The 20,151-nt window shown below is 40.4% G+C and overlaps 1 long non-coding RNA gene across 1 annotated transcript in view; it reads right to left on the bottom strand.

The window, feature by feature from the left end:
• Nucleotides 1-20,151, bottom strand: part of LOC125282526 (uncharacterized) — a 240,704-nt gene that overhangs the window by 66,353 nt on the left and 154,200 nt on the right. Inside the window, exons 4-5 of the long non-coding RNA XR_007189637.2 lie at nt 7,586-7,648; nt 7,024-7,191 (exon numbers count right to left, since the gene is read on the bottom strand). This is a non-coding gene — a long non-coding RNA (uncharacterized LOC125282526). The remainder of the gene's footprint in view (nt 1-7,023; nt 7,192-7,585; nt 7,649-20,151) is intronic.

The raw sequence follows: 20,151 nt of genomic DNA, 5'->3' as shown, positions 1-20,151 counted from the left end.
CCTTACTACCACTTTCCTTATTCCTTACTACAACTACAAAGGCCATTGCGATATTCCTTACTACTACTACATGGGTGATGAAGGTGTTTGGGAAGTAGAGGTGGTCACCTCTCTAGTAGAGAGTTCACCTGTGCGGGGTACATCCAGGCGCAGGCAAGGCCCACCCCAACGAAGGCACCACAGGCCAAAGCAGAGGTGAGGCATGCATTTGCACGTTCACCCCATGTCAGCTGTTTTTTTCCCCCATACGCACAACTTTCACACCAATTTGTGTGTTTGTGTGTTCTTATAATGAGTATAAAAAGAAAGTCAGCTACTGTTTTATGAATTAAGTTGAATATTTTGTCAAGATTCAATAAGTGTGAATTGTTACTATAATCGTCATGGATTATTTGTAGGCAAAACAACTGTTAAAGAACAGGGAAAACTACAAAACCTGGAGGGATTCTGAATTCCAATTGCTTCCCACATGTCTTTAAGTCCCCACATCAATTTAAATAAGCCAAAACAGGAAATCATAGATGTTGTAGGAAACACAACTTGAAAATCTTTGACCTAAATCAAAAATTGGTGAAGAAAATTCCATCTGTATAATTTCAGTAAGGATTAGTGGAGCTAGATCTCAGAAGCCCATTAGGAAAGAAAATATTTTCCCAATCTTGCTTATATAATTTTCTACATGTACATAGCAGGTATAGTGAGTAAATGACTGCTAAGTAGGGATATGAAATTCATGAAACAAAGTATGGACCAATATAAAGAGTATAAAAGCAGTCCTATAGAATTCATTCATTCAACGAATAATGTCTGGAAAGTCTCCCAGACATTAGTGGATCTTGGAGACATGAGGAAGATCCGTGAGTATCTCCTTCCCAGAAGTTCCTGTCAGGTTGCTTGCTTTCACTGAAGCTCAAGTGTCTCCTCCATACAATCTTACCTACTTCATAGAGTTTTGCTGAAGGTTAAATGAGATTATGTTAAGTGTCTAGAAATTCAATAAATCTATTTCCTCCTCCGTACCTTTGTTCAATATACAATGGAAATCACTGAAGGTTCTTGAGCAAAGGACTTCCTTGATCAGAGGTGTTCTTCAGAAAATCATTTCAGCTTGGAGAACAATTAGTCTAGCTAGGAAGTAATGAATGGTGTCTTGTGTTAAGGAGACAGAGATGATTTACAGTAAAAATTCACTTTTCCCAACTGAGAAGGTTCTTGACTTTTTAGTTCATCCTAAAGCATCAATCCCTGCTCCACCCTCCCCTCATCTGAGTGGCTTCATTCTTGACATATATTACTCATGCAAGCAAAAAGCAAATTAAGGGGCGCCTGGGTGGCACAGCGGTTAAGCATCTGCCTTCGGCTCAGGGCGTGACCCCAGCGTTCTGGGATCGAGCCCCACATCAGGCTCCTCCGCTGAGAGCCTGCTTCTTCCTCCCCCGCTCCCCCTGCTTGTGTTTCCTCTCTCGCTGGCTGTCTCTATCTCTGTCAAATGGATAAATAAAGTCTTAAAAAAAAAAAAAAGCAAATTAAATCTCTGGATATGCAAGTCACATCTTCTATGTGATCTTTTGAGAACAATGTTTTGTCAAAATTAAACTAGTCACATGGACAAAGTCCAATAATCTATAGTCACACCTAAACATAGTTCGCTCCTTCCCAGAAAACTCCATCACCCACCCAGTACTTTCAGTAACACCACAGCCTACCGCAACGTCCACTGTATGCCCTCCGCCATCCTGTGGTCACTGTCATGCCTTTCTAGAGTCTCTTTCACTGGCTCCCAGCTCTCCACAAGGCTTCTTTTAGTTTAATGGACTTCCTCCAATATTTGTAATTATCTCTCCTTGTTGTATAGGTACTCAATAGAAAAAGAAGATATTTTTTCAACTAAACCAAGTTCCTTAATGATTTGAGAACTATTTCCGGAGTATAATTTATGTTATACTTCTGAGAATTTTCAGGAATTCATAAAATCGCAAAATTAACCTTGCATTCCTTAAGGGGTTTTGGTTTGTTTTTGTTTTGTTTTAATTCTAGAGAGACTGAGTTCAATGTACAAACATCCAGGTTGCAAAATGCTCTGCCAAGTTACCAAGTTATCATTCAAGGCTTCTCATTCTGTAAGCCCTGAAGCCCACAGTGTCCCCTCACGCACTCTGCACCATCATTTCTTGACACATCGCTGATGTGCCATGGTTTCTTTCAGTAACTGCTTCATGTATTTCCCCCCAACAATGTCAGAGCAAATGCATGGTTAATATTTACCTCCAATTCTGAAGTAGTCAAAGCAATCAGAAAATGGATCAACTCAAAAGCAGCACTCTTTTAGGAGTATATTAGCTATAATCAACCATTTAAATCATAAATATTGGCTCAAGTGTTGTATGAAGGAGGAAGCAATGTTCTACGAGCGGGGCTATCTGACAGACCTGTCTGTGATTCCGGGCTTAATAAAAATACAGCATGAACCACAGAAAAATCACTTCAGCCTTCCCAAATTCAGCAAAATGGCAACATCGGTGGCTACCACCAAGAGGTCTTTGAGGATTAAATATGTAGTTCTAGCTACACTGTAGGTTCCAAATAAACAATACTTATTGTTGTGATTTTATTTATTCCTTTTAACTCTTAACAACTTAATATGCTCATTTCTTATCTTTTACTTTGATCCTAATCTCTCTGAAGAAGAAACAAGAAGAGTTTGATTTCCGTCTCTCTCCCATGAGGTCAGGAGCCCCATGTATTTCCACTGCGTGTCTCTGCTTACTTCATTTATTCATGTTTCCTCCTTTTATTTATTTATAAAATATTTGAGCACCTGTTAAATAGTTAGCACTGTGCTTCTTGCCATCTGCCACCCCATAGAGACTTTTTTTCCCCTCCAGTAGATTGCCTCAACACTAGCAAAAAGAAGTAAGTTCCTGAAAAGACAAACCCATTATCCATTTCACTTATAGACACATCTACCACTACAGACCAAGTAGACATAGTCCCACTGAATCTACATGCAGTCTCAGTATATTTGCTCTAGGAAACACTTGTATTCTCTTAACCCAGAAAAGCCAAGAGCAATTGCTACATGGACAGGATTTGGCACCATGTGGTGACAGATGACAGTGCAAATATTACTGACTATTAAAATTTTCAGTAGGTCCCAAGGCAGGTTTAACTACTGACTAGAATGCCAAAACACATAATGAAAGGTTTTTTTCTATTTGAATTTTAAGCAGTAAGATGGTTAGAATAATAAACATATCACACATTAAATATACATCAAAGATTATAAAATGAACATTTAAATGATAGTTATTGCATCCTGTGCTTAATAGACATCAAAAGGAACTACTGATTTAAATTATAATTTCATTACAATGAAAAAATTAATAATTTAAACTCAGCAACATAAAATTAACAAAACTATAGCATGCCTTTTAAAACCAAATTCATTAAGAAAATTCACAATCAATGCCACCTTCTAGGATTACTTAAAGAAATAACGCTAACCCACCGTTTGCTGCAATAGTTTATCCTTTGTTATGGTATTAATATGGTTCTATTAAAATCAGTAAATATTTTAAAATTCAGCTCCACACTTGAGTCTGTACATGTCATCTATTCATTCTCCACTTGATAGCAAATCATTCAAGTGAAAACACACCGCCAAAATTCTGAGCAATTTGAATGCAAATTAAATCAATACAATAACTTAGAAGAATTTGCCCTTGGAAAGAGTGCACATTCAGGCAGCTGCTCAGGACCCTTATTCTCTTGAGGCTATCTCTGGTAGTATAACTAGACTTCAGACATCCATTGCACTCTCCAAGTTCAAGTATGAAGAAACCCAGAGCAAGAAGACTTAAGCACCACAAGAGGAATGTACTGGGAAAAGTACGCAATGGATATTAGGTTTCATTCTAAACCTCGCCAACATAACACACCTTGTCAGATAAAAATCAGGGAACTCAGTTGTGGACCTAGGATAGGAAATACTCTTAGCTGTGCCGATCTTTTATATATATATAACCACCATAGATTAAGTAAGTATGATTATAGCTGAAAAAGTATAATGTAGCCATAAGGCTTTTTTCCAGTGGAAATATTCCATTGAATAATTCTAAAAGATAAAGATGTGATTCTGGGAGCCTCTTTTTCCTATTTTTTCTGCCATGAAAAGGAACGCCAACAAAAAAATGACAGTGTGAAACCAAACCACAAACAAGAAAGAAAACATAAAATGTTTTTTTGAGACCGCATCCAGTGACTTCCACATTTTTATACATACATCACCTCTAAAGAATAGCAATTTTATCAAATAAGTTAAACATCTTAGAAGCTTTGAAAAACATGTTATGCAAGTCCAGAAGATGGCTATAGTCAATTCACTTGATGAATATTGTTGAGGACCTATTAATTACCAGCCATTGGGCCAGGAAGTTTTTGCACATGAATATAGCACTCATTTCTGATGGTGCGGTGGGAGTGTGGGTGCAAGGATAACTTGATGTGCCTGGAGACACAGACGAACCTGGACAAAGAGGAGGAAGTCCCAATCTATACCCAACAACAGGTCAAGATTCTCCCAAAAGAGAAAATACTTGGGCTGAGAGGAGGAAGGAGCAAGGAAGGCTCTTATTCTTGCTTCAAAACTATGAAGATCATGGAGACGCTCCAGAGGCTTCCGAATCCCAGAGACCACCAGTGAGGGGAGTGCTTTAGGGAGGTTAGGGTCTCCAAGCAATTTAAAAAGAGACAAACAGTGCTGGTGCCTCCCTTACAAGCAGCCGAGGAAGAGCTACAAGTTCTACTGGTGGGTCTCACCTACTTGGAAATATCTGGTGAACCGTGTAGAAATCCTTCAAGCCTGAGCTTAGCACATGGGTGAGTTTGGACTCCACAGGGTTAGTACTCACTTAGGGGTGCGTCTCTACCTGGCAATAACCAAATTGACAAAATGTGTTCTGGATTCCTACCTGTTCCCAAGGATTAATGATCTTTCTCCATCGACCTACCAATAGTGTTCTCCAAGCCACTCATTTCCCCTGATGTCTTCTGAATTAAAATCTCTCTCCCCATTTCTCATGGCAACAGCAACCTTGTAAAACTCCAGGTGTCAGAGGAGGAAGCTGTCCTTGCTACAGTTTTTTTTTTTTTTTTTTTTAATCTCTGGTATTATAGAAAAGAGAGCCAAATCATCAAAATCAAGGCCAGAAAACAAGCTAAAATGTTCTTGGAGAATTGACTTTCAGGACAGAGGAAATTACTGCTATTTAGACAAAAATGGGTCAAGGCAAGATCCAAAGTCAGATGGAGTTGAGTAATCAAAGCCAAAGTCAGGAGGTACTGATAGAAAAGGATTTAATCAGATGAAAAAGCACAAGTGTATACAAGGTTAGGTCTGCAGACTAAATCATGACCTTTTAAAAGCAAAGCACCTGTTCCAATCTCCTTCTTTATTCTGAGTTAAGACACTAAGTATAAAAGTATGGAATCATTCTAGTTTCTGCTGGCTAACTGGATAAACTTCTGGGTCAGTGATCTATATTTTGCTTAGAAATAAATATACATTCAAAGTCTTACCATCTATATAATGTCCCTTGCAGTAATTTCAGGCACAAGGGCCAGCAGATGGCAAAGCAATTTTTGCATAAACTTGACTTTTCCCCATCTTTAAAAATCCCCTCTACACATCACAGTTGGAAAGTAGTAGACTTTCCCGGGTGTCAAATTCCCCAGTAGCCGTTCAGTCTATGTCGGCTGGAATGGGAGAGGGGAGAGGGTGGAGTACATAGTAAACATTATCCAATGTTGATTTAAAGTCATCCTAAATAAACAGACTCACTAAGAGAAGAGCAAGAAGTCTGCATGAACCACAGGACAACGTTTTCTTTCCTGGTTCTATTTTCACCTGCCCAAGGGTTGCTTCATTTTCCAAATGACATTCAATTAGCAATGGGCAGCAGGAGAAGTGATTCCACTTACATAAATAACGAACAAGTGTGTCTATGCAGGATATGCCACCTACATAAATGCCAAGCTCCAAATAAATGAAATAATAAATGTGGTCTCTTTAACCACAAATGAATGTCCAAACAAACCAAGGTGTTCCTTTCAAACCACACATGGTAAGAGCATTGAGCAATAGCCCCAGAACTCATATCTGGTAGAAGAAATGATTATAAGTATTCCCTTCTGTACATGTGTGTTCATGGGAAATGCACGCCCAACCTACCCATCACACAAGATGCCTCTCCTTTGGGCTTTGTAACTGGCTCATCAGAATGTGGTTAAGGGGCACCTGGGGAGGTGCAGTCGGTTAAGCATTTGACTCTTGCTTTCAGCTTAAGTCATGATCTCAGGGTCATGAGTTCGAGCCTCAAACTCATGGGCTCCGTGCTCAGTGCGGAATCTGTTTCGGATTTGCTCCCTCTCTCCCTCAGCCTCTCCCACTTAAGTTCTCTTTCTCTCTAAAAAAATAAATAGATGTAATGAGCACTGAGTGTTGTATGCAACTGATGAATGACTAAATTTTACCTCTGAGAATAAAAAAAGTCAAAAAAATCTTAAAAAAGGAAAGTGTTTAAGATTAGAGATGGCACTCACTAAAGTATTTCTGGCTCAGAAATAGCAAACACTTCATGATTCAAGGGGCCTAGGCCTGTCCTAACTTTGAAGGGAGAGGCAATCCCCGGACAAGTCCTATTATACTCCCTTCCTATGTGAGGTCATAACCACAAGCATCTCCACACATAAGATGTCTATACACAGAAAGACTAGATCAAACTGATCATCTTAGAGTATCTATCATAGGTTTCTGGAAGGTGGAAAAGTACCACTAACAAATTAAAGCTTTTTTTTAAAGGAGATCGAACTTCAAAGCTCCACAGGAAATTTATAATTTCCCACCCAGTCATCTTTCCAAAGCACTGCTTCTCCTCTGGACCCCAGAGAAGAAAGAAAACCTTCCATTCCTCTGAACTGTGGAATGAGCTTACCAGGCCCTGCTTCTGTTTGACCTTCACTAACCTGTAAGGACAGCAGATTCTGCTTCCATTCACTATCTGGTAGATCATACTGACGTAACCAGGCAGTCAGCACAGTGAAGACTTGTACAAGCGTAGGAATACACAAGAGAATCCTTTATGAGCGTTTAGGGCTACCTCGCTGGTGGCTCCAGGACGGGCATCTGAGAACCTGTAATTCCAAAACAATGTCCCTGGGTGAAACAAAAGCAAATTTCCTCCTATCACATCTGGTGTAACGGGCACGAGTAGTCCTCCACAGTAAGACTTCGGGACCATCGGCTTCATTAATTTTTCATGGAACTATGTTTCTATCTGGAACCTGTCACAAAAGTTCCATTTATCTACACTCGGGTGAAAGATGGGACTAGAATTACCGCTGGTCGATGTCCCAGCTTCTCCCAGGGTCGTTCATTAAAGTTACAGGATAAATGAACATTTTGTGGAGAGAGGGAGGATTTTACCTGAGTGATGGGAGATAAACGGAGACTATTGGCATAAAGACAAATCTACTAAGGCAGAGACATCGTAGGTACGAGAGGGAAGGATGTTTGGAGAAAACCTACCTTTCCAAAGGACCCAGAGCTCCAGACGACACCTGTGTTGTCCGAGGAAAGCACGATTCATGGCTGGCAGGAAAACAAAAATAGACTTTGAGTCACAGAGTTCTGCTTTCCCTCCCAAGTATGCAAATGTTAAATTTCATTGTGTATGATCCGTTTGTCCAATAATCACCATTGCCTCTGATAAGACCCAGGATCTCCTGCTAACTCATCTTCCTTTCTCTAACAGATAATCCTTCCTTTTGGATAGATTATTTTATACTATCCCCCATATAATTACCTGAGAAAGAGAGACAATAAAACCTCCATCAAAAGTGTCTCACGTAAGAGCTGCATTTTAAAATATGTAGAAGGAGAGATACCACACCAAAGTTTACTGTCTAATGTACCTGTAGAGATACAGGTTTTGTGAGGCTGACAGAGTATCCAGTTAAAGTCCTAAGAATGATACACAAAATAACAAATGCAAAGTGGGATATAAAAACAAATGTACATTTAGAAAATAAGATAAAAGCAAATTATCAATTTTTAAAAACTGACAAATATATCATCATAAATTCCAGGAAATAACATAATATTTTATTACTAAGTTTCTAATACCCTCTAGAGTACTCTTTCTTTCCTACAGTTTCTGGCTGAATATGCTGGATCTTCTCTCCTATGATGAAGCTATCATTATATAGTTTTCTAAGGAGAAAATAAAAAGATAATTCAGCGATTTCTCACTAGGGTTGTCCCTTGTTTTTAATTATTGATAATCTAGAAAATTAATCTGAAATTAAAGCCTGCACAAGAGTAATTCAAAAGCACTTTAAATTGCTGCCCTGTTGTACTGAACTACATAACATTTAATCAAATTACTCTTCTGCTGCATACAATATTTACTGGTATGTGCAAGGGTTGTGTTGCTAGAACTCTTGTCTTGCTTCCTCAGATAGTTTAACTGCATTGATGGTGATTTTGCAAGGCTCTGTTTTGTGGAAGTACAAGACTTCATCAGAAAAAAAAAAAAAAACCTGTGTCAGATATACTGATGCAGTTTGAAATGTTGGGATATATATATAATTAGCAGATCCACACAAGGTTATACTAGATATTCATAGAATTGCTACAGGTTTGTGCCCTAGAAACACCGTCATGATAAAATGTTTTCTCAAAAAATGCACATATAAAAATATGTTACATTTGTAACTATAAACATGGCAATTATCAGTTATAGGACTAAAAGCGGAAAATTTCCATTTGCGCACTTGTCAATGGGAACAAAACCCTCCACTTAGGTTTTATACATCTGATGGCTGGAAAACACACTCCCAGGCCAACTTCCGGCACATACATTTTAAAACCTTGTTTCTCTCCCCCACTCAGAAACTTCTGGTACTAAGTGTCACGGGGCATATTTATGTCCAGGTATAGCATCTGGACTACGGCGTCTTGCCACGACCGCAGGTGTGGTATCGGAACGGAGTTGCGCCTACCATGGAAAAGCAGCTGTAACTCACACTTACTATTTCTGGTGCCCTTCTCTTTCTTGCGAAGATCCAGATTTCTGTCTGATGTCATTCTCCTTCTGTGGCAAGTTCCTCCCTTAATGGTTCTCCTAGTGCAAGGCTGCTGGGGCAAATTCTTTCATCTTTGGATGTCTGAAACAGTCTTCATTTTACCTTCATTTTTTAAAAAGATATATTCACTGGGTAAAGAATCTTGGGTTGTGAGGTTTTATGTTTCTCCCCCTTTTAGCATGATGCTGCACTGGCTACTGGTGGGCACTGTCCGCTTAGGTTTCAGCCATGTGATGACTGGCCGGCTCGGGCCCATGCACCGCGAAGCCCGCTTCCTTTCCACCGCGGGGAAACCGCTGGTGCTCAGTTAGCTGCCCTCCTCAGATCTCTGTTCCCCTCCACGCTCTCCAACGTGTCTTTTCCCTTGTGCTGATTTCAAGATTTTCTCTTTATCACTAGCTGAGAGTAATTTGTTTAAGATGTGTTTCATTTTTCTTGTGCTTGAGTTTCTTTGCTCTCCTTGGATCTGTGAGATTCTGTGGTAAATCAGATTTATAACATGTTCCCCTACTATTTCTTCAAGTACTTTTCTTGGCCTTCCTCTTCATGTACCTCAGACTGACAGCTCTGCAGCTCACTGAGGCACTCACCTACCTTCCTTCCTTCTTCCTTTCCTTCTTTCTTCCTTTCCTTTTTCCTTTCCTTTCCTTTCTTTCCTTCCTTCCTCCTTCCTTCCTTCCTCCTTCCTTCCTTCCTTCCTTCCTTCCTCCTTCCTTCCTTCCTCCTTCCTTCCTTCCTTCTTCCTACTTCCTTCCTTCTTCCTTCCTTCCTTCCTTCCTCCTTCCTTCCTTCCTTCCTTCCTTCCTTCCTTCCTTCTTCCTTCCTTTCTTCTTTCATTCCTTTCTCTCTCTCTCTTTCTTTCCCTTTCTTCTTTCTTTCATCTTTCTTGTATTTTTGCTTCTCTGTTTCATTTTGAATCATATCTATTGCTATGCCTTCAAATTCATGAATGTTTGACCCTTTTTAAAATTGACATCCAGCACTGGGTAAGTTCAAGGTGTATAGTATAATGACTTGACTTACATCTATTGTGAAATTATCACCACAATAAGTTTAGTTAACACCCATAACCTCAAATAAATACAAAAAAAAAAGAGAGAGAGAGAGAAAACCATTTTCTTTGTGATGAGAACACATAATCTACTCTCATAAAAACTTTCAGATATACCATGCAGCTGTGTGAACTAGGTGAGTGCATTATGTCCCCAGGATTTAATGACCTTATAACTGAAATTTTATACCTTCTGACCACCTTCCTCCAATCCTCCTTCTCCCTACTCCCATCTCTGGTAACCACAAATCTAATCTCTTTTTTCCATGACTTTGTTGTTGTTGTTGTTATTGTTGTTGTTTTTAAGATTCCACATTTAAGTGAAATCATACTTGTCTTTCTCTGTCTGACTTATGTCACTTAGCATAATGCCCCCAAGACACACCCATGTTGTCACAAATGGCAGGATTTCCTTCTTTTTTTATGGAGGAATAATAGCCCATTGTGTGTGTGTGTGTGTGTGTGTGTGTGTGTGTGTGTGTATGTTTTGTGGAGAGGGTCCATTTATCCATTCATACTTTGATAGTATTTAGGTTGTTTCTCTGTCTTGGCTGCTGTAATTAATGCTGCCATGAACGTGGGGTACAGATATCTCTCAGACACAGTGTTTCATCTCCTGTAGGTATATACTCAGAAGTGGACTTGCTGGGTTGTAGGGTGGCTCTATTTTTAACTTTTTGAGGAACCTCCATACTGCTTCCCAGAGTGGCTGCACCAGCTTGCAGTCCCACCAACAGTCCAGTACTCCTCATCCTCACCAACACCTGTTATTTCTTGGGTTCTTTTTTTTTGGGGGGGGGTGTTATTTGTTTGGTTGGGTTTTTTTTTTTGTTTGTTTTGGGGGGGTTTGATGACAGTCATTCTAACAGGCATGAGGTGGATAGGTGTCATTTCTTGATTTCCTCATTATTGATTATCTTTCTCTCTCCTTGCATGCCTGGTAATTTTTTTGGATACTAGAAATGATGAATTTTATTTTGTTAATACTAGACATTTTTTGTATTCCTTTAAATATTCTTGAGCTCTATTATGGAATGCAGTTATATGGAAACACTTTGGTTTTTCAAGGCTTTTTTTTTTTTTTTAAGAGTTCTCAGGCTACACTCATCTGTTTTGTTTCTTAAATTCCACATATGAGTGAAGTCATATGGTATTTGTCTTTTTTTGACTGACTTATTTCGTTTAGCATAATACTCTCTAGCTCTATCTCTGTTGTTGCAAATGGCAAGATTTCATTCTTTTTGATGGCTGAGTAATATTTTACATATATATGTATATATAAATGTGTGTATATACACACATATATATATATATATACACATATACACATATATACATACATATATATGTATATATACACACCATATCTTCTTTATCCATTCAACAGTCAATAGACACTTGGGCTCTTTCCATAATTTGACTATTGTTGATAATGCTGCTATAAACATCAGGGTGCGTGTATCACTTTGAATCTGTATGTTTGTAACCTTTAGGTAAGTACCTAGAGAGGGAAGCAAACTGTAAGACATGCTTAATGATAGAGAACAAACTGAGGGTGGATGGCAGGAGGTGGGTGCAGGGTGGACATTAAGGAGGGCACTTGGTTTGATGAGCACTGGGTGTTGTATGGAATGATGAATCACAAAATTCTACTCCTGAAGCCAACATTACTATATGTTAACTAACTGGAATTTAAATAAAAATTTTAAAAGAGTTCTCAATTTTTAACTTTTTGAGGAACCTCCATACTGTTTTCCAAAGTGGCAGCACCAGTTTGCATTCCCACGAACAGTGTAAGAGGGTTCCCCTTTCTCCACATCCTTGCCAACATATGTTGTTTCTTGACTTGTTAATTTTTGCCATTCTAACTGGTATAAGGTGGTATCTCAGTGTGGTTTTGATTTGAATTTCCCTGATGGCTACTGATGTTGAACACTTTTTCATATGTCTGTTAGCCATTCATATGTCTTCATTGTAAAAGTGTCTGTTAATGTCTTCTGCCCATTTTTTGACTTGATTATTTGTTTTTTGAGTGTTGAGTTTGAGAAGTTCTTTATAGATCTTGGATACCAGCCTTTTATCTGCAGAGTCATTTGCAAATATCTTCTCCCATTCCATGGGTTGCTTCTTTGTTTTGTTGACTGTTTCCTTTGCTGTCCAGAAGCTTTTTGTCTTGATGAAGTCCCAAAAGTTCATTTTCGCTTTTGTTTTCCCTTGCGTTTGGAGACGTGTCTTGAAAGAAGTTGCTGTGGCCAATGTCAAAGAAGTTACCGCCTATGTTCTCCTCTAGGATTCTGATGGATTCCTGTCTCACACTGAGATCTTTTACCCATTTAGAGTTTATCTTTGTGTATGGTATAAGAGAATGGTCGAGTTTCATTCTTCTGTATATAGCTGTCCAATTTTCCCAGCACCATTTATCCAAAATATCCATTGGATATTTTTTCCTGCTTTGTCAAAGATTAGTTGACCCTAGAGTTGAGGGTCTATACCCTATGACCCAGCAATTGCACTACTGGGTATCTACCCCAAAGATATAGATGTAGCGAAAAGAAGGGGCACATGCACCCCAATGTTCATAGCAGCAATGCCCACAATAGCCATACTGTGGAAGAGCTGAGATGCCCTTCAACAGACAAATGGATAAAGAAGATGTGGTCCATATATACAATGGAATATTATTCAGCCATCAGAAAGGATGAATACCCATCATTTGCATTGATGCGGATGGAACTGGAGGGGATTATCCTAAGTGCAATAAGTCAAGCAAAGAAAGATATCGAGATGCCCTTCAACGGATGACTGGATTAAGAAGATGTGGTGCATATATACAATGGAATATTACTCAGCCATCAAAAAGAATGATTTCTCAACATTTGCTGCAACATGGATGGGACTGGAGGAGATAATGCTAAGCGAAATAAGTCAAGCAAAGAAAGACAATTATCATATGGTTTCACTCATTTACGGAACATAAGAAGTAGGAAGATTGGTAGGAGAAGAAAGGGAAGAAGAAAGGGGGGTAACAGAAGGGGGAATGAACCATGAGAGACTATGGACTCTGGGAAACAAACTGAGGGTTTCAGAGGGGAGGGGGGTGGGGGATGAGTTAGCCTGGTGATGGGTATTAAAGAGGGCACGTATTGCATGGATCACTGGGTATTATATGCCAACAATGAGTCATGGAACACTACATCAAAAACTAATGAAGTACTGTATGGTAACTAACATAACGTAACGTAACATAACATAACATATAAATAAGTAAATAAATAAATATTAAAAAGACAAAAGACATAAAAAATTAAAAAGAGTTCTCAGGCTAAACCACAACAGTTTCATTCCAGGGTCAATTTTTCTCTACCACTGAAGCAATGCCATCTAAGTACTCTATTTGATGCCCTGAATATTACCAAGCACCCCCTCCACCCCCCTGCCCAATATACACACACTGGGTCTTCCATGTAACAGATAGTAGAGCCTGGAATAACATAGCTCTCTTGGGCTAAGTTGACGTTTGGGGAGGTGACTGAGGAGGCATTTAAGAATGAAAACAGTTGAGTATGAATTGCTGTAAGTTCAAGAGATCAAGCATGGGACCCATCTGGCCATGCTTTTCCAGGAGGGAATGGGATCGTCTTCCCCGAAGACCTAGCATGTATTAAGATTCTAACAACAGTATTCTGCTCTTCCTTACTAAGGAACCAGCAAAAGCCCTTGGGCAACATGAATCAAGCTTTAATCTAGCCTGGATTATTCTTTGGTCAGGTTCAACAGCATTTATTGAGTGCTTTCTCTCTGTCAAGTCCTGTACTTGACACCTTCGATTACAAAGCTGAATAAGCTTTAGTCTCTCTCCTTGTGAAGTTTATGGTCTCTTTTTCCTTAAATAATTAATACATGCAAAATATTATGATAATGCTTGACTTTTAGTAACTGCTTAAGTAGCCGTAGGCCTCGCTATGATGGCAGCCATCGTCCTGATGGCAATATTGGTAGTTGAGCCAGAGGGCTCAGGTTCCACTGATTTCTGTCCTTCTCTTGCACTCCTTTGGACCAAGCTGACTGCATCCGGATTGTTCTCTCCCATCAGCCAGGGTTCAAAGAAGTGTTTGCAGATATTCTCAATCACCACCTAGAGTTAATCAAAGTTCCTTTTAACTTTGATTACTTATTAATGTGCCCTAAGAGTTGTTCCTCCCAAAACATCCTACAAAATATCTGCTACTAATTCTTCCTTACCCTGGAAATGGTTTTCTTTTACATATTCAAATTGCAATGACAGAGGCAGTGTCACGGTGTTATATCAGTTTTTCCTCATATTCACACTCAGTGGTGGGCAATTATTCTCTGTCCCTTTTGGTAAAAAAGAATAACTTTCTGAGTTTGATACGAGATAAAAGAAATTCCCAAATTTCCCTCCTTAGGGAAACATAATAAGTGAAATATAATTAAACACATTCCAGTTGACTGGAACAGCTCAAGGGGACTATAGTATTTGGCAGCCAGAGTCCTTTTGCCATCTTCTAGTGCAGACACCAAAAATCAGGATGTTAAGACTTTCCTGATCAAAGTGTAACAAATGTCCTCAGTCACCTAGGTTTGTTTTTGCTTCTTCCACTCCTTGCTTTTTTCCTACCTTCCTTCCCTCCCTCCCTCTCTTCCCTCCCTCCTTTCCTTCTTTCCTTCCCTCCTTCCTTCATTCCTTTCCTTCCTTCCCTCCTTCCTTCCTTTCTGCCCTTCCCTTGTTCCTCCCTTCCCTCATTCCTTCCTTCTTTCCTTCCTTCCCTCCTTCCTTCCCTCCCTCTCTATCTTCCCTCCTTCCCTCCCTCCCTTCCTTCATTCCTTTCCTTCCTTCCCTCCTTCCTTTCCCTCATTCCTCCCTTCCCTCGTTCCTCCCTTCCCTCATTCCTTCCTATTTTCCTTCCTTCTTTCCTTCCTTCCTTCCCTCCCTTCCTCCTTCCCTCCTTCCTTCCCTCCCTCCCTTTCCTTCATTCCCTTCCTTCCTTCCTTTCTTCCTTCCTTCCTTCCTTCCTTCCTTCCCCCTTCCCTCATTCCTCCCTTCCCTCATTCTTTCTTTCCTTCATTCTCTCCTTCTTTCCTTCTTTCTTTCTTTCTTTCTTTTTTTCTTTCTTTCTTTCATGCTTTCTTGACAGAGACTTTTATTTGTAATTCTTCACAACTATGCTGAGGAGTAGGACAGCAACAATTCAGTTTTATTTCAATCTTTTAGAACTCTCACACTGACACTAGCCTGATGTACTGTTGCCTTGGAGAGCTAGGTCACATCTAGTAAGGAGCTTTTGATTGTATGCCCACTGTTTCATAAAGAAGCCTAATAATAATAAAAATAAATGTGAAAGTCTTTCCCAAGATCCCATTAGAAGTTAGAAAATTTTTGCTGATGAGTTTTCAATGACCTAATTTTCATTAATATTCACAGAATAAAAAATAACCTTAAGTCATTTCAAAGGAAATACATATCTCTCATTTAATATACTATTATCTCTTACGGGAGTATAGGAGAAGAAAAGATCAACAGAACTTCCCGTAATAAGGTTATCTCTTATGTAATATAATCATCTTTCTTTAAATCTACATGGTTCTGAATCTGGGTAAAGCAAGTCTGGATCTTGAGGAAGACATTCTTTCCCCCATGTGTTTACTTCCTTAGTTTCAGAGAGCCAGTAACAAAAATGGGGGAGTCCTTTTCCTCCAAAGAGCCTTATCTCAAAAACAGTATTTGAAAATGCTGTGCTCTTGTGATCAGATAACAAGTGATGCCTTTACCTTGATGGGGTGAGAAATCAGGAGAGAAGTTATGTAAGTTTTCTTCTCATTTTAAGATTTTCTAACACTATGCTCAAATGCTGACATTGAAGGTAAAGTTATAAATTATACCACAGCACAATCATTTGTGAAATACATTTTTTTTCTACTCAATAAAAGGTTGATTTTCAAGTCTCCTTTCAAGTCTCCTATGGGCATTAGTATATGGCTTGCTTTACACAGCTCTCCAAAGCCTGTAAAGCAGGGTAACGCTGCCCACGGCCGCAGCCAGTAAAAGAGGGCACAGTCCCAAAAGTGTTCGGATCTTCTACTTCAGCCACACATGCAGCCTACAGGTACAAGATGTCATCGCACGCCCAGGCAGTACTACTCCCTTTGTCTAATCACCAGCTGGCAAATGATATTTGAACAACTGACAAGAGAGACCAGCTGCAGGTGCATGATGGAAAGAAATCTATCTTTGCCTTTTTCAGAGAGTCACTATTAAGGGAGACTCGTTCTCAGATGATGATGTTAAGTGTAAAACAATGCAAACTAAATAAGCATTTTGTCAAAAAAAAAATCACCTTTTTTATCGTAATGGTCTATACACATCCCTCTGCCTCTTGTCACGTATGTACCTATCAGATGGGTCTTACAGGCACATTGGTTCGACCTACCCTTCCTTCAGGAAGAAGGGGCTTCCTGGCTCTGAAGCCTGAGCCCCACTCACTATCTGCCATCTTCCATCTCTCATGCTTGCTTCTTCTAGTACCACTACCCCTCTGTTTTTTCTAAGAATCTGCAGTCCATCAATGCTACTATTCTTTTATGATCTCTCATCCTTCTGTCCTTGTTTCTGCCCTTAGAGAGCTTGCATTCCAACTCTTGTTCTTCTCCAATACATGTTATTGTATTCACTTGGCAAAAGCCCAGTTCGTCCTTAAATCCCACTTTGCATCTAATCTATCTTTGCTCCAGAATAGCGGAAACATTACAGAAAAATGCATAATCATGCTTGTTGGCCTCACTTCACATGTGGCCCCTGAATGAGACTGGATGAACACCAGGTGGGTCCCTAATGCTATGGAGGAATTGTGCCAGTAGCCCAGTCCCTTTTCCACACTCCGAGATGGAAATTAAGTACCTCCTTCTGTCTCCACTCACTTCCTGCTTCTCCTTCCTCCCCCAGCCTCACTCTCAGGAACCATGTTCTCTATTTCATTGAGAAAATAGTCACAACCAAAAGAGAAATCCCACAGGCTCCCCACAACCACGTGCCCACCTGCCAGGATTGACCCTACTGTGTGGTCACCCCTTTCCCTGTGGATGAACATTCTGCTTTCTAATTCAGCGCCCACCACCGTGTCTATGTGATGTGCTCATCACCTCACCTGTCCCACAAGCAAGGCCATCACTCCAACAATTTGACTCTCCTGCCCATCTGCTTTTCTCCTCCCTCTACTGGATCATTCCTACCAGTTACACAAACATACTGTTACTTCTTCTATCTTAAAAGTTGAAACTGTGCACCACAAACACACCTTTGACCTCATTCCCTCTGCAGCCACCTCTCAACTTCTTCATCCCTCTTCATGGCAGAAGTCCACAAAAGAGCTGTGTGCACTGACCTCTGTTTCCTGTCTCCTTGTGTTTCATGGAATCAACTCCAGTTAAGTTACCATTACTTCACTCTGCAGACCAGCTGTTACCACATCATCAAGGATCTCCACACTGTCCAATCAATCAGTTGAGTGATTATTTTAATCATATTTCATCTTGCAACAGCATTGCACACAGTTGCTTATTCTATGCTTCTTGACAGAACTTCTTTCCCTGACTCTCTAGACATGTTTTGCCTGCATAGCTAGCCTCCCCTTTGAGCCTCCCCTTGTTGGTCCCTTCTGCTCCTAAGATCCAATGTGAGGCTTCTCAGGGTCCAGTCTACAGACCTCTCCCCTTCTTTTCTACCATTAATGCCTGTGTTGTATCATCCGGTCCCATAGGGTCTTTCATCATTCCAATGTCCTAATCCTCATAGTATTCAATATGAATAATATTCTGATGAACGAAAAGAAAGTGGTACCTCTTAAAATTATGCAGGATATGAGGAAATGGCCTCATAATATCATCTGTACCTTGATGGTTCCCAAAGGTAGAACTTCAACATGGATTCCCTGACCTCCAGACTCAGATACCCCAAAGCTTATTTGCCATCTTTACATAGCTTTATAGATTAAAAACAAAACAAGCAAACAAACAAACAAAAAATCCTGATTGCATAGCACTCTCCTTGCCCTTCAAAAATCCTACTCTCTAAAGAGTCTTCTCCAACAGAGTAAATGGAAATTTCATTCACAGATGTTCAGCCCAGGGCATTAGAGTCATTCTTGGTTTGTGTCTTTCTTCCCCACCTACGTCCAATCCATTCATAAATCATGTCCTCTCTACCTTCAAAATATACTTTCTTCCTACCCTACCACCTGCTACCTCCTGGACCTGAACCACCCATGATTTCTCACCAAGGTTATTATAATGGCCTCCTGACTAATACTTTTGCTTCCTCCCTTGCCTTCCTATAGAACATTTTATAAAGCGGTCGGTTACACGTATATTTTAATGTAACTCGGGTACCTCATTCCTTTGCTTAAATCCCTTCAAAAGTTTTCCAGTTTACTTAGTATTAAATCCAATGGTCTTACCATATCCTCAAAAGTCCTATATATTCATTTCTCCCACTACTTCTCTGACTTCATACATAACCAACACCTTCCTCACCTGTTCCTGCCTGGCAGCCATACTGGCTTCTTGTACTTCCTCAAATAAACCCCACACACTGCTGTCCAAGACATTAGTACCTGAGGCCTTCTTGACCTAGTACATTGTCCCCCAGCAATCCACATTGTCCACTCCCTCCCCCTCCTTCAGGCTTCGGCTCAAATATCTCATGATCCTAGTTATCCCTGGTCACTCCATACAAAATGGAAACACTGCCTCCTCCAGCTTCTCCAGGAACTCCCAGCTCCCAGTCGGTCCCCTTTATCCTGTATAAGTCATTATATGTATGTAGGAAAGAGAGAGAGAGAGAGAGAGAGAGGGAGAGATTATTTTTCCCCTACATTAGTTATTTATGTCTACATAACAAATTACACCAAAGCTTTGTAGCTTAAAATAACAAACATTTATTATCTCATAGGTTCTGTGGGGGTAGGAAAGCACACGTTGTTTTGGTTGTCTCTGGCTTAGGGATCCTCACAAGGCTGTAATCAAATTTTTGGCCAGGACTGCAGTTATGAGCTATTTTTAGGCCTCAGTTTCTCACTGGCCAGTTCTCTGCCATGTGGGCCTTTCCGTGGGTCAGCTCACCCCATGTCAGCTGGGAGGAGTGAGAGAGATGAGAATCCCCATCTCCCGATAACATAATCTCTGAAGTGACATCCCATCACTTTGGCCACATTCTGTCATTAGAAGCAAGTCCCAAGGTCCAGTCCACACCTAAGAGTCATGGGATTAAAGTAAAGAACCTCCAGGAGGTAGGACTCACTGGGGACCATTTCACCAGCTGCCCATCACATCCCTCCTGGAATATAAGCCTCCTGTTATGTTTGCTGCCATGCCCCAGAGCAGAGAACGATGCCCGGCTAAAGAGGAGTCACCCAGTAGAGACTGTTCATCATCTGAACTAACCCGCTTCTCTCCCACTGCTTCCTCGCCCCGGTCTGCTCTTCCCACTAACATGAGAATATTTTCTGTGGTGTCCTAGATTTAGAATTTTATACATGCCCGTACCCCTCCTGAGACTTTTCTCATCCCAACCATGACACGTTATGGCTCTGCCTGTCCTATGGAGCTCAGGTCAGATGGTGCCTCTGCCACCCCCACTTGTACCCCCCGTGCCCCTACTAGTCTGTAGCTTCCGTGAGCTCACACGGCGCCTGTATCACACAGCCTCGTAGTTACTTATACATAAGCCTCACCTTCTTCAGACTATGAGCTTCTTGTTATTAACTACCATGTGTCCACGCAGTGTAAGCCCAGAAGATGCTAGAGCAGTGCCTGTCCACAATGCCGTCATAGAGCACGGGGCAGAGTCCTTGCACACCTAAGCTCTGGACACCTACTACTGCCACATAAGTGACTGGTTTCACTCTTTTGTTATTCCTAGTTCGTATTAAATGTTCTGTAAA

Source organism: Ursus arctos, unplaced genomic scaffold (assembly GCF_023065955.2).
Source record: "Ursus arctos isolate Adak ecotype North America unplaced genomic scaffold, UrsArc2.0 scaffold_22, whole genome shotgun sequence".
Lineage (NCBI taxonomy): Eukaryota > Metazoa > Chordata > Mammalia > Carnivora > Ursidae > Ursus > Ursus arctos.
Note: the sequence above shows the minus strand (reverse complement) of the source record. Positions and strands in the feature narration are given on the sequence as shown.